The following is a 9495-nucleotide window of genomic DNA, read 5'->3' on the forward strand; positions in this document are numbered from 1 at the left end:
GAAGTAAGGAGGTCTTGCACGGGAAGAAGAGCAGCTCAGTTTTGTTGAGGTTGAGCTTCAGATGGTGGCTGGCCATCCAGGTGGAGATGTCAGCCAGGCAGGAAGAGATCTTATCATTGTCCTGTGTGGCCGAGGGGGGGAAAGAAAAGAAGAGTTGTTTGTCATCTACATAACAATGATAGGATAAGCCATGTGAATTAATAACTGAACCAAGAGATCTGGTGTATAAGGAGAACAACAGAGGACCCAGTACAGATCCCTGCGGCACTCCCGTAACAAGTGGATGAAAAGCAGAGGCAGACCCCTTCCAGGTGACCTGGTAGGTCCTATCTGCAAGACAGGAAGCGAACCAAGACAGGGCAGTCCCGGCGATTCCCATCCCAGCCAAGGTGGAGAGGAGTATTTTATGGTTGACCGTGTCGAAAGCTGCAGACAGGTCAAGAAGGATCAGGACAGAGGAGAGGCGTGAGGCTCTTGCAGTAGCAAGTGCCTCCGTCACAGCTAGGAGCGCAGTCTCTGTTGAGTACCCGGATCGGAAGCCAGACTGGTGAGGGTCTAGCAGGTTGTTCTGATGGAGAAAAGAGGTTAGTTGTTTAAGAACTGCTCGTTCAAGGGTTTTGGACAGAAAGGTTAGAAGCGATACGGGTCGATAATTTTTTAACCACACCCACCACACAGTTCTCATCCCCCACTTCTACATCCCAGCAGTGTCTCCCTGAGCTGAATCCCTCAGAGCCCAGCACAAACGACCACTCATCAAATCTCTTTGGATTATCAGGAACCTGCTGTCTCTCACCACTGAGTCTCACCCTGGTCAGATCCTCAGACAGTGAGAGTTTGGGATGTGCTGTGTTTGGGTCCAGAGTCACAGGAGCTGAAGGGACAGAGAATGAGACGTCAGCACTGATCTGCATAAAGAGAAACCATCAGACACAATGGGCTCCTTGTCAGGATGCGTGCGTGGGGTTAGGACCCAAATGCGGAGGGGGAAAAACTCAACCTCCAAAAGGGTCAGAACAAAAGATTTTACTTAATAAAAAGGGAACACAAGGGAACAAAAGGCCTCGCAGGGCAACTCTCAACAAACAAAGGTAAACTTCAAAACACTGAACAAAGAAAATCCAAAATCCAAAAGCGCGTGGAAACAGAACATGGCAGGTACACACTGGGCAGGAACACGATCAAAGACACGCAACCAAACGACCAACAAGGATCCAGCACCTGAGTCCAGGAGAAGGGAACTTAAATAGACGAGACACTGACGAGACACAGGAGGGCACCATGAACAATCAGGCCACAGAGAGGGAAGGGAAAACGAGACAGCCAGAAAACAATGATTAGACAATTGAAAACAATCATACAATTAAACAGGGGGGAGCAGGACACAAAACAGAAGTGCCGCCATCTGGCGGCCCAACAAGGGAAACACAGACAGGAACACAGAACCATGACACTCCTAATAATATAAACTGAGTATCACAAAACCATTATACAGAATCATTATAGCCACAAAAATACTGTACAGGCCAAAAGTATTTGGCCACCTGTAGTCTGTCCATTCAGTTTGCTGAAGGGAGGAGAGTTCTCTCTAGCATAACTAGAAGTCTGTGCAACACTAAATTCCCAGGTCTTGCAGCAGGGCCCCTCTGTCTCCAAGCAGCGAACCTCCCAAGGACAAGAATAAGTTAGAAATACTGCATGTACGTTTGTCTGTGTGTGTGTGTGCGTGTGCGTGTGCATGCGTGTTTGTGTGCGTGTGCATGTGCGTGTGTCTTATATCTCTATGTCGCTTATGCATTTCCAGAAGTCCAAACAGGTGAGCTTGGCTTTCCTCCTCATCCTCCCCCTGCCATCCTGTCAGGGAGGAACCAACTATGATGCCATGCTGGCCAGGACCCTGAACGTAACTGATAGATTAAAAACTAAACTATTATTTCTGACTTGTTTAAGACTAAGTGGTCACCGTGTGCTTATTCAGGATTCATGCTATATGACTAGACATAGCCAATCATTTACTTTGTTAAATCTTTCTTTACGATTATGTATTAACCACTGTGGCAAACACGCCTGCCACAGGCCACCGAAGTGGCTTTCCTTGGGGCCCTCCAGCACAGAGACACAGGGAGATGATGTTAAAACAGTCCACATTTATTCCACGAGGGTTTGGCAAGATGGTATAGCCAAATGAGCAGATGTTAAACCCTGTCATGACAGAGAGCTCCCTGGTGTGGGTGGGGATGGCAGATTTAACCTGTGCGCAGTGATTACCTCACTACGCACAGGTGCAGCCACTCCTGTTCCTGGGTCCAATTAGCCTGGCCAATTATCTAATTCTTCACCAATTACCCAATTGGCCAGGTCTAATTAGCTTGACCCAGGGCAGGTGTGGCTGCTTAAACCAGCCATCCCCACACCACATACCCCCAACGCCAAACTAAGGCCAGGGAGAATCACTGGCCGAAGCCTACCCCCCCCCACCCCCGCACTCCCAACAAAGCAAAAGACAAATAAAAATAAAAACTCTAAACACGCTAAAAAAAAAAAAAGTCAGGGTGGGTGGCCCCGGAACAGTCCAGTACATGCTGTGCCCCTCCTTCTGACGACAAGGCAGCCCTTCTTCCTCCTCCCTCCCGGAGCACGGGAAGTCCTGGGCCGCTCCGCTGGCTGGTGGGGGCGTCACCGGCCCGGGCTGTTCCAGGGGCCGTGGCGGGGTGGCTGGGCCGGTGGGCTGGTGGACTGGCCGTGTGGTGCTGGGGACCAGGAACCCTCGTGGCTGTGGTGGCCGCCAGTCGGCTCTGCTGGCAGGCGGCTGCAGGCTTATCCCCTCATGGGCTCCGGGCAAACCAACCAGGCCAAAACAAAGAACTAAAAACACCCAAAACGGACGAGAAAGGAAGCAAAACGGCGCGGCCACCGCTCGTGCGCCGCCCGTGGCTGACCCGCCTTCCCGGCCAAGTCCAGCTCACGGCGCGACCACCTCTCGTGCACCGCCCGTCGCTGACCTGCCTTCTCGGCCAGGTGCAGCTCCTCAGCATCCCAGCTGAGGATTGCCTCCTTCCCCTCCCTGGTCATCTTCAGCTCCCCATTTTTGGCCCGGAGGATCCACCTGAAGCCCTGTCGGGAACACCTCAGCCGCCCCTCCTCCAGTGTGCTTCCTGGCTGGCCCTCCTGTGCCTCTTTGCTGTGCCGGAGGAGCCCCACGTTGGGCGCCACTGTGGCAAACACGCCTGCCACAGGCCACCGAAGTGGCTTTCCTTGGGGCCCTCCAGCACAGAGACACAGGGAGATGATGTTAAAACAGTCCACATTTATTCCACGAGGGTTTGGCAAGATGGTATAGCCAAATGAGCAGATGTTAAACCCTGTCATGACAGAGAGCTCCCTGGTGTGGGTGGGGATGGCAGATTTAACCTGTGCGCAGTGATTACCTCACTACGCACAGGTGCAGCCACTCCTGTTCCTGGGTCCAATTAGCCTGGCCAATTATCTAATTCTTCACCAATTATCCAATTGGCCAGGTCTAATTAGCTTGACCCAGGGCAGGTGTGGCTGCTTAAACCAGCCATCCCCACACCACAACCACATACCAAGTAGACACAGAATTATGTATGTTATCGTTAGAACACTTTTTTCTATTAAAAGCAGGGACCGTCCCTGTTTTCTTCAGTTCTGGCTTATCCATCTTGTTGTGTGTAGGTACCGAACTCTTTCTGCAGAAATAAATCCTATTTCTTATATGGATAAACCTCATCATGCTGGTTATTCTAAGAGGAGAATTTACTCTGCGAAGCAGTTGGAGGGGTGGGAGAGCCTAATACTCTTACCCTGTAGTGCCAGTAAGCTCCGCATATCTAAACTCATTCTTTGCCATATTAGTGCATGTAAAATACGCACCAACGTTTCAAGCAATATGGCAAAGAAGAAGGAGTTAGGCTTAGATGTGTGGGGACAAGTAAACATTGCGACAAGAACGGTTTCTTTTGCTAGAGACCACAAGATATTTGTCTACTGCCTCCTGATCTTCCTGGTCTTCTCCTGTTAACATTACTGCCCATCAGCTGGACCTTCCTGAGTGTGTACTGAACACTGCACCTGGAAATATTAAGCCTTTTTGCAATTTCTCACTGGGAATAACCTTGCCACGACATGCTTATTTGGCTCTGCACATCTAATTCTAACTACGTCTTTGCCATATTATTTTCATATTTACTGCTTACACAGGGCCCTTGCACAAACAGGACCAATATGACCCTGACTGGCTTTATCAGCTTGTGGAAAGGATGCTGAAGATTCCCCCTGTACAGTGACAATGTGGAGCTCCCTGCCTCCAGTACTCACTGTATTGAACAGTCCCCAGCATCTTCTCCCACACTCTGTACTTCAGATTGCCCAGGTGCTCGGCCACATCAATCAGTGCTCCTGAGACCTTCTCTGGATCCGCCAGTGTGCACTGGGCTCTGCAATAATATTCAGGAGACACTTGTGCTGTGGGCGTGGCTTCATTACCATAAAGATTATCAGCAGCAACATTAGATCCTAATTCTGTTAGAAAATGGCTCCATCCCTCCCAGCGTTCTGCCACACAGCCCCACTGGCTGCCAGATATGAAGCAGCCCGACCCCACTGAGGGACACACTCACACAGGAGGGGGGGGATTTATATTCTATCACTGATTACCTGTAATATATATGATGATTATAATGATGTTAATCATTATGATCAACATAATATACTACATACAATCATTTTATAAATTCATATGATAACTCATTTAGGTATGAATGTAACATTTTTTTCCATCTGGTCCCATTTTACTCATGATTGGTGAAATGCTACAGTACTAGTGAACTACCCCTCACATTAAAAATGAACAGAGAAAGGAAGAGGAGATTAAAAGATTGCAAAGAGAGAAAGGCTGGAGGAGCATGTTTCTTCACGTCTTTGTAGCTCTGAAATAAGTGGATAAGAGCTGATTTTTATTACTATAACCAATACTCAGACTATAAAAACTGTATCATTGTAATATATTCCCATTTGAGTATCTTGATAAACATGTTTTGTGTGTGATTATGACACGTCTTACCTGCAGGAATGAGATGTCTTCAGCTCCAGCTCCTGTTCTATGGCTCTGATTAGTTCTGAAAGGGATGATATCTCTTCTGTCATTTTCTCAATCTTCTTCTTCATCATCTGACTCATCTGACTGATCTTCCTCCCTCAGTGCAGCGATCCTGGCTGCCTCTTCATCTTTCAGGAACTGCTAAAGTTTCTCAAACTCCATCTTTATCTGTCTCTCTGTGCGCTGGGCCTGGCTCTGGAATAAATATTATTCACCATCATTTCAGCACAATCCACTGCTGCATTTTCAACACTGTGATTTAAAGGCTTCAGTACAGTACCTCAACGTGCTCTGCTGTTTGATCACAGACTAGTTTCACTGCATTAAAGGCTTTTAGCTTCTCCTGCAGTGGAGCCAGTGCAGTCCTGAGTTTCTCCTGAAAAGACAAGACAGAGTTCACACTTTACTGAGACCACAGACTGACAGTAAACTTCACTGCCTACATAGACAGCACAAGAGCAGAAAGTATACAAGCCAAAATGATAGATTTCACTACATGAATGCCTCGTGCCTACTTGTTTTATTATAGCCACACCTGCCCTGGGTCAAGCTAATTAGACCTGGCCAATTGGATAATTGGTTAAGAATTAGATAATTGGCCAGGCTAATTGGACCCAGGAACAGGAGTGGCTGCACCTGTGCGTAGTGAAGTAATCACTGCGCACAGGTTAAATCTGCCATCCCCACTCACACAGGGAGCTCTCTGTCATGACAGGGTTTAAGATCTGCTCATTTGGCTGTACCACCTTGCCAAACCCTCGTAAAAATAAACCTGGACTGCTTGAACATCATCTCCCTGTGTCTCTGTGGTGGAGGGCCCCAAGGAAAGCCACTTCGGTGGCCTGTGGCAGACGTGTTTGCCACAATCATGTTTTCTTCCACACCATGAATAACGTTTTTATTTTATAGGTCTTTTTAGTTCGAATTTTCTTTGTAATACAATTTATAATTTGAATGAATTCATTTATTCATTAATCTTTTATTGCAGTAGTTAGCCTCATTTGTGCCTTTGCTCTGTAAAAGGATGAGGTATTTTTTTATTTTAAATTTTGTAAATTGACTCACATTGTGGGTGTTTTATATATATTTGTATTTACAGAGTTATTTTTACTTACTTTTCTCCAGATCGACTCCAGATTTGCAGCATTATCAGGGAGTTGGACTGTTCTGTCGTTGCTGAGGCCACTCCTGCAACGACAGGAAATCTATGTCCTGCAGCGCGGGATCAACATTCATCTTCGTCGATCGGCGTAATTTTTTGGGAAAACATGTAAAAACAAGGGGCTATTTATAGCGCAAATATGTGTGCGACAAAACAGAATTTGAGCACCGCTTGCAGTTCAATGAATAGCTGTTGCTTCTTTCACACCTCCCCCCCCACCCCACGCCTACGCGGAAGGGCACTTCCCCGATTCCTCTATATGAAATATTCTGTTTCGTCGCACATGTATTTGCGCTATAAATAGCCCCTTGCATTTACATGTTTTCCCAAAAAATTATGCCGATTTGCTTTATTTTGCATTCCATTTCAGATCCGCCACAATAGCAGAGCTTACAATCCATGGTAACTGTGGGTGGTAGTAATGCTGGAGGGCACTGTATATGGTAGGAGAGTATCCATCCTCCATCTATCCATTATCTATACCTGCTTATCCTGGTCAGGGTCACAGGCATGTGAGTATCCAAACCCAAAGTCCTATGCAGAAATGCACAGCTTTTTATATATTTTTTCTTCCCGAAAGTTGACCAAAGATCTTTGGAAGATTACATGGGAAGTAGAAAGGGGGTATGAAAGGGATAATGAACCAACAGTAATTTCTTGTGCACAATAAAACATGTTTTATTTAATTTCCCAACACATTAAGAGATACATTTATTACATAGTTCAATAAATGTGTAAACAAGCCCCCACTCGGAGGAAATATCAAAATAGCTGGAGTATTTTACTGTACCATTATATATTTCGTATCAGAAGAATAGAGGTGATGGCTAGGGCCTTCACCACTCTGCAGAAACATAACAGAAACTAACAAATCGATTACTAATAAATCATTACAAAACAGTCACAGCATTCTACAGAATATCCAAAGAACACAATACAGACAACTTTATGATTTTAATCACCACTTACATGATGTCCTTGTTACTCTTTTAGTTCAGCAAAAGAAAATTGGCTTTTAGAGAATCAAATACAATTAGACCATATCAAGGAGCACAATCGTGTGAAAGATTACACGCATACAGTTCATTTTGTTGGTTGAACAGAGACGCATAGTATTGTCTCTGGACACCACTAGTATACGGCTTTCATTTTAAGAAAGAAATCTCAGCGATGTTGATACATAATTGACATTTAGCTAGCTATAGCTGAACTGGAAGTGTGTTTGTGAATGGGGTGCGGGTGTGATTACGGCCTTTAATTTTTAAATCTTCCGTTGAGAACAAATGTTGATTGAATCCTGGCCATTTTCTGTAATGAACAGCACTGTAACATTGGAAATGAGAATTGTTCAAATTTATGTGAGCTGTTTTGCATTGGCTAATTTGTATCCAAATAGATTTTGCTACTGCTATTGTTTCGTCTTCAACAGCAGCTGCCACTCTCTTGGCGGCTTCACTCAAGGTCTCCGCTTCCATCCCAGCTACACCTACCACTTCCACCCCTACCTGTGATGCTGTTACAGCCTGTACTGTGGTTTCTACTGCTGCTTCTACTGCTGCCTGGGTCAGTATGTTGGTTGCTACAGTGAAAGGTTGTTCAATTGTTTTTGCTGTAAGAGCTCGCACAATAGGAGCTACACGTCTTACAAGACCCAGCAATGCACCACGCAGAGCCCCTACTGTTGCGCCTGCTAGCAGGTTTAACAAACATCGCCATATTCTCTGTGTGGCCTCTTCTCTGGTTTTTCCCTTTGCCATTTCCTCTTCTATGGCTTGTTCCACAGCTTGGAGCATCTCCGTTGATGTAATGCTTTCCTCCGTTCTCTGTCACCATCTGATCAATCGTGTTCAGCAGCTTTTTGATTTGAGCGGCATTGCTTCTGACATCATCATGGCCAGCAGCGGGACTCTTCCAGTGTTTGTTATCGATGACATGAAACCTGTTTCCACACTTTTGGACAATTTTTTTCAGACGGTCAGTTTCATCCACAAACTGCTGGATGGTCACGTCGTCATCAAGCTGGTCTCCGTAGGTAAACAGGACAACAGCGTACTTCAGGGCCTCCTCCCCAAACATTTTCAGAATGTCATCCACCGCTTTATTCTTCTCCTTTGTATGCCTGCTCACAGACAGCACTATGACAAAGGCGTGAGGTCCAGAGGAACACTCTACGATGCACTTGGCTATTTCAGTTTTTAGCTCTTCATCAGTGCACTCAGTTGAACACAACCCTGGTGTGTCAATCACAGTGATTTTCCTCCCATAAACAGTCGCTGTTTCAGCCTCACATGTAGACGTAACAGACTTCGCACAACACAAAGTCTTGAACTCTGATCAGACCTTCTGTTCAAGCATTAATGTAAAGTGGCTTTTGGATGAAATAATTTACAGGCATACACATCCAACAACATTCATATTTATTTGTCTGAATGTGGCAGAGCTTGTTTTACAGCAAGAAAATCTTGTTCTCCTGCATGTTTTCTATCTGACAAAAAATGGTCGCTCTGTTTTACTTTCTTTTTTCTTGTTAATTTCGTTTGTTGTTGTAGTTTATTGTTTTGGACCCGTGAGGGGGCAGGGTGAAGATGTTTGTGTCTGTGTGGGTGCGCTCTCTTTCTCTCCATGCGGCAACCAACGTGTTTCCTGGAATTGCCGTGTCTCCCTCCCCGGTGTGTCACGCTGGCATGTGACAGTTTTGGTGCCAAAAACCGGGAGGGAGCGGTCTCGACGTAAGCTGAATTAGCCTTTGGTTGCATTCTGGGGTGGGAGGGGTGTGGAATTCAGTTGTTTCCCAGAACTGCTGCATCTCCTCCCAGGGGTGTTGCACTGTTGTGTGACAGTGTATGAACATGTTTGTTTGTAAACTGTGTAGAAGAACGTTTCCAGGAACAGTTCAGCATTCATCATTTTTTCTTCTAACAGGTATTGGTTCATGGCTGTTTGCTTGTGCTAATCACATGAACAAGATTGCGCACAAATTTACAAACAGTCAGCACTGATTGTGTCATACACCTGGAATATGCACAAAAATGAAGGTCTGCACATGTCATGAATCCCACATGGGTTTTTCTTAGGAACATTTTAAAGAACAAATCTAAGAATAATTTCTGAAAAGGTTGGTGAATGAGGCCCATTTTAAGATAGACTGCTGCTCCACACAATGGTATTCAGGTAAGTTAAATAGTAGATATAGTTAAGCATTTACATATCACTG

General features: G+C 45.6%; 1 long non-coding RNA gene across 1 annotated transcript; it reads right to left on the reverse strand.

Annotated features, from left to right (window-relative positions):
• Positions 1 to 693: 693 nt before the first annotated feature.
• LOC118228961 lies at positions 694 to 5122 on the reverse strand. Its single transcript, XR_004765576.1, has 3 exons — positions 5084 to 5122; positions 4339 to 4457; positions 694 to 874 (listed from the first exon to the last, which is right to left on the reverse strand). It is a non-coding gene; the product is annotated as an uncharacterized LOC118228961 (long non-coding RNA).
• Positions 5123 to 9495: the final 4373 nt, after the last annotated feature.

The sequence above is a fragment of the Anguilla anguilla genome, chromosome 6 (assembly GCF_013347855.1).
Source record: "Anguilla anguilla isolate fAngAng1 chromosome 6, fAngAng1.pri, whole genome shotgun sequence".
Taxonomy (NCBI): Eukaryota; Metazoa; Chordata; class Actinopteri; order Anguilliformes; family Anguillidae; genus Anguilla; species Anguilla anguilla.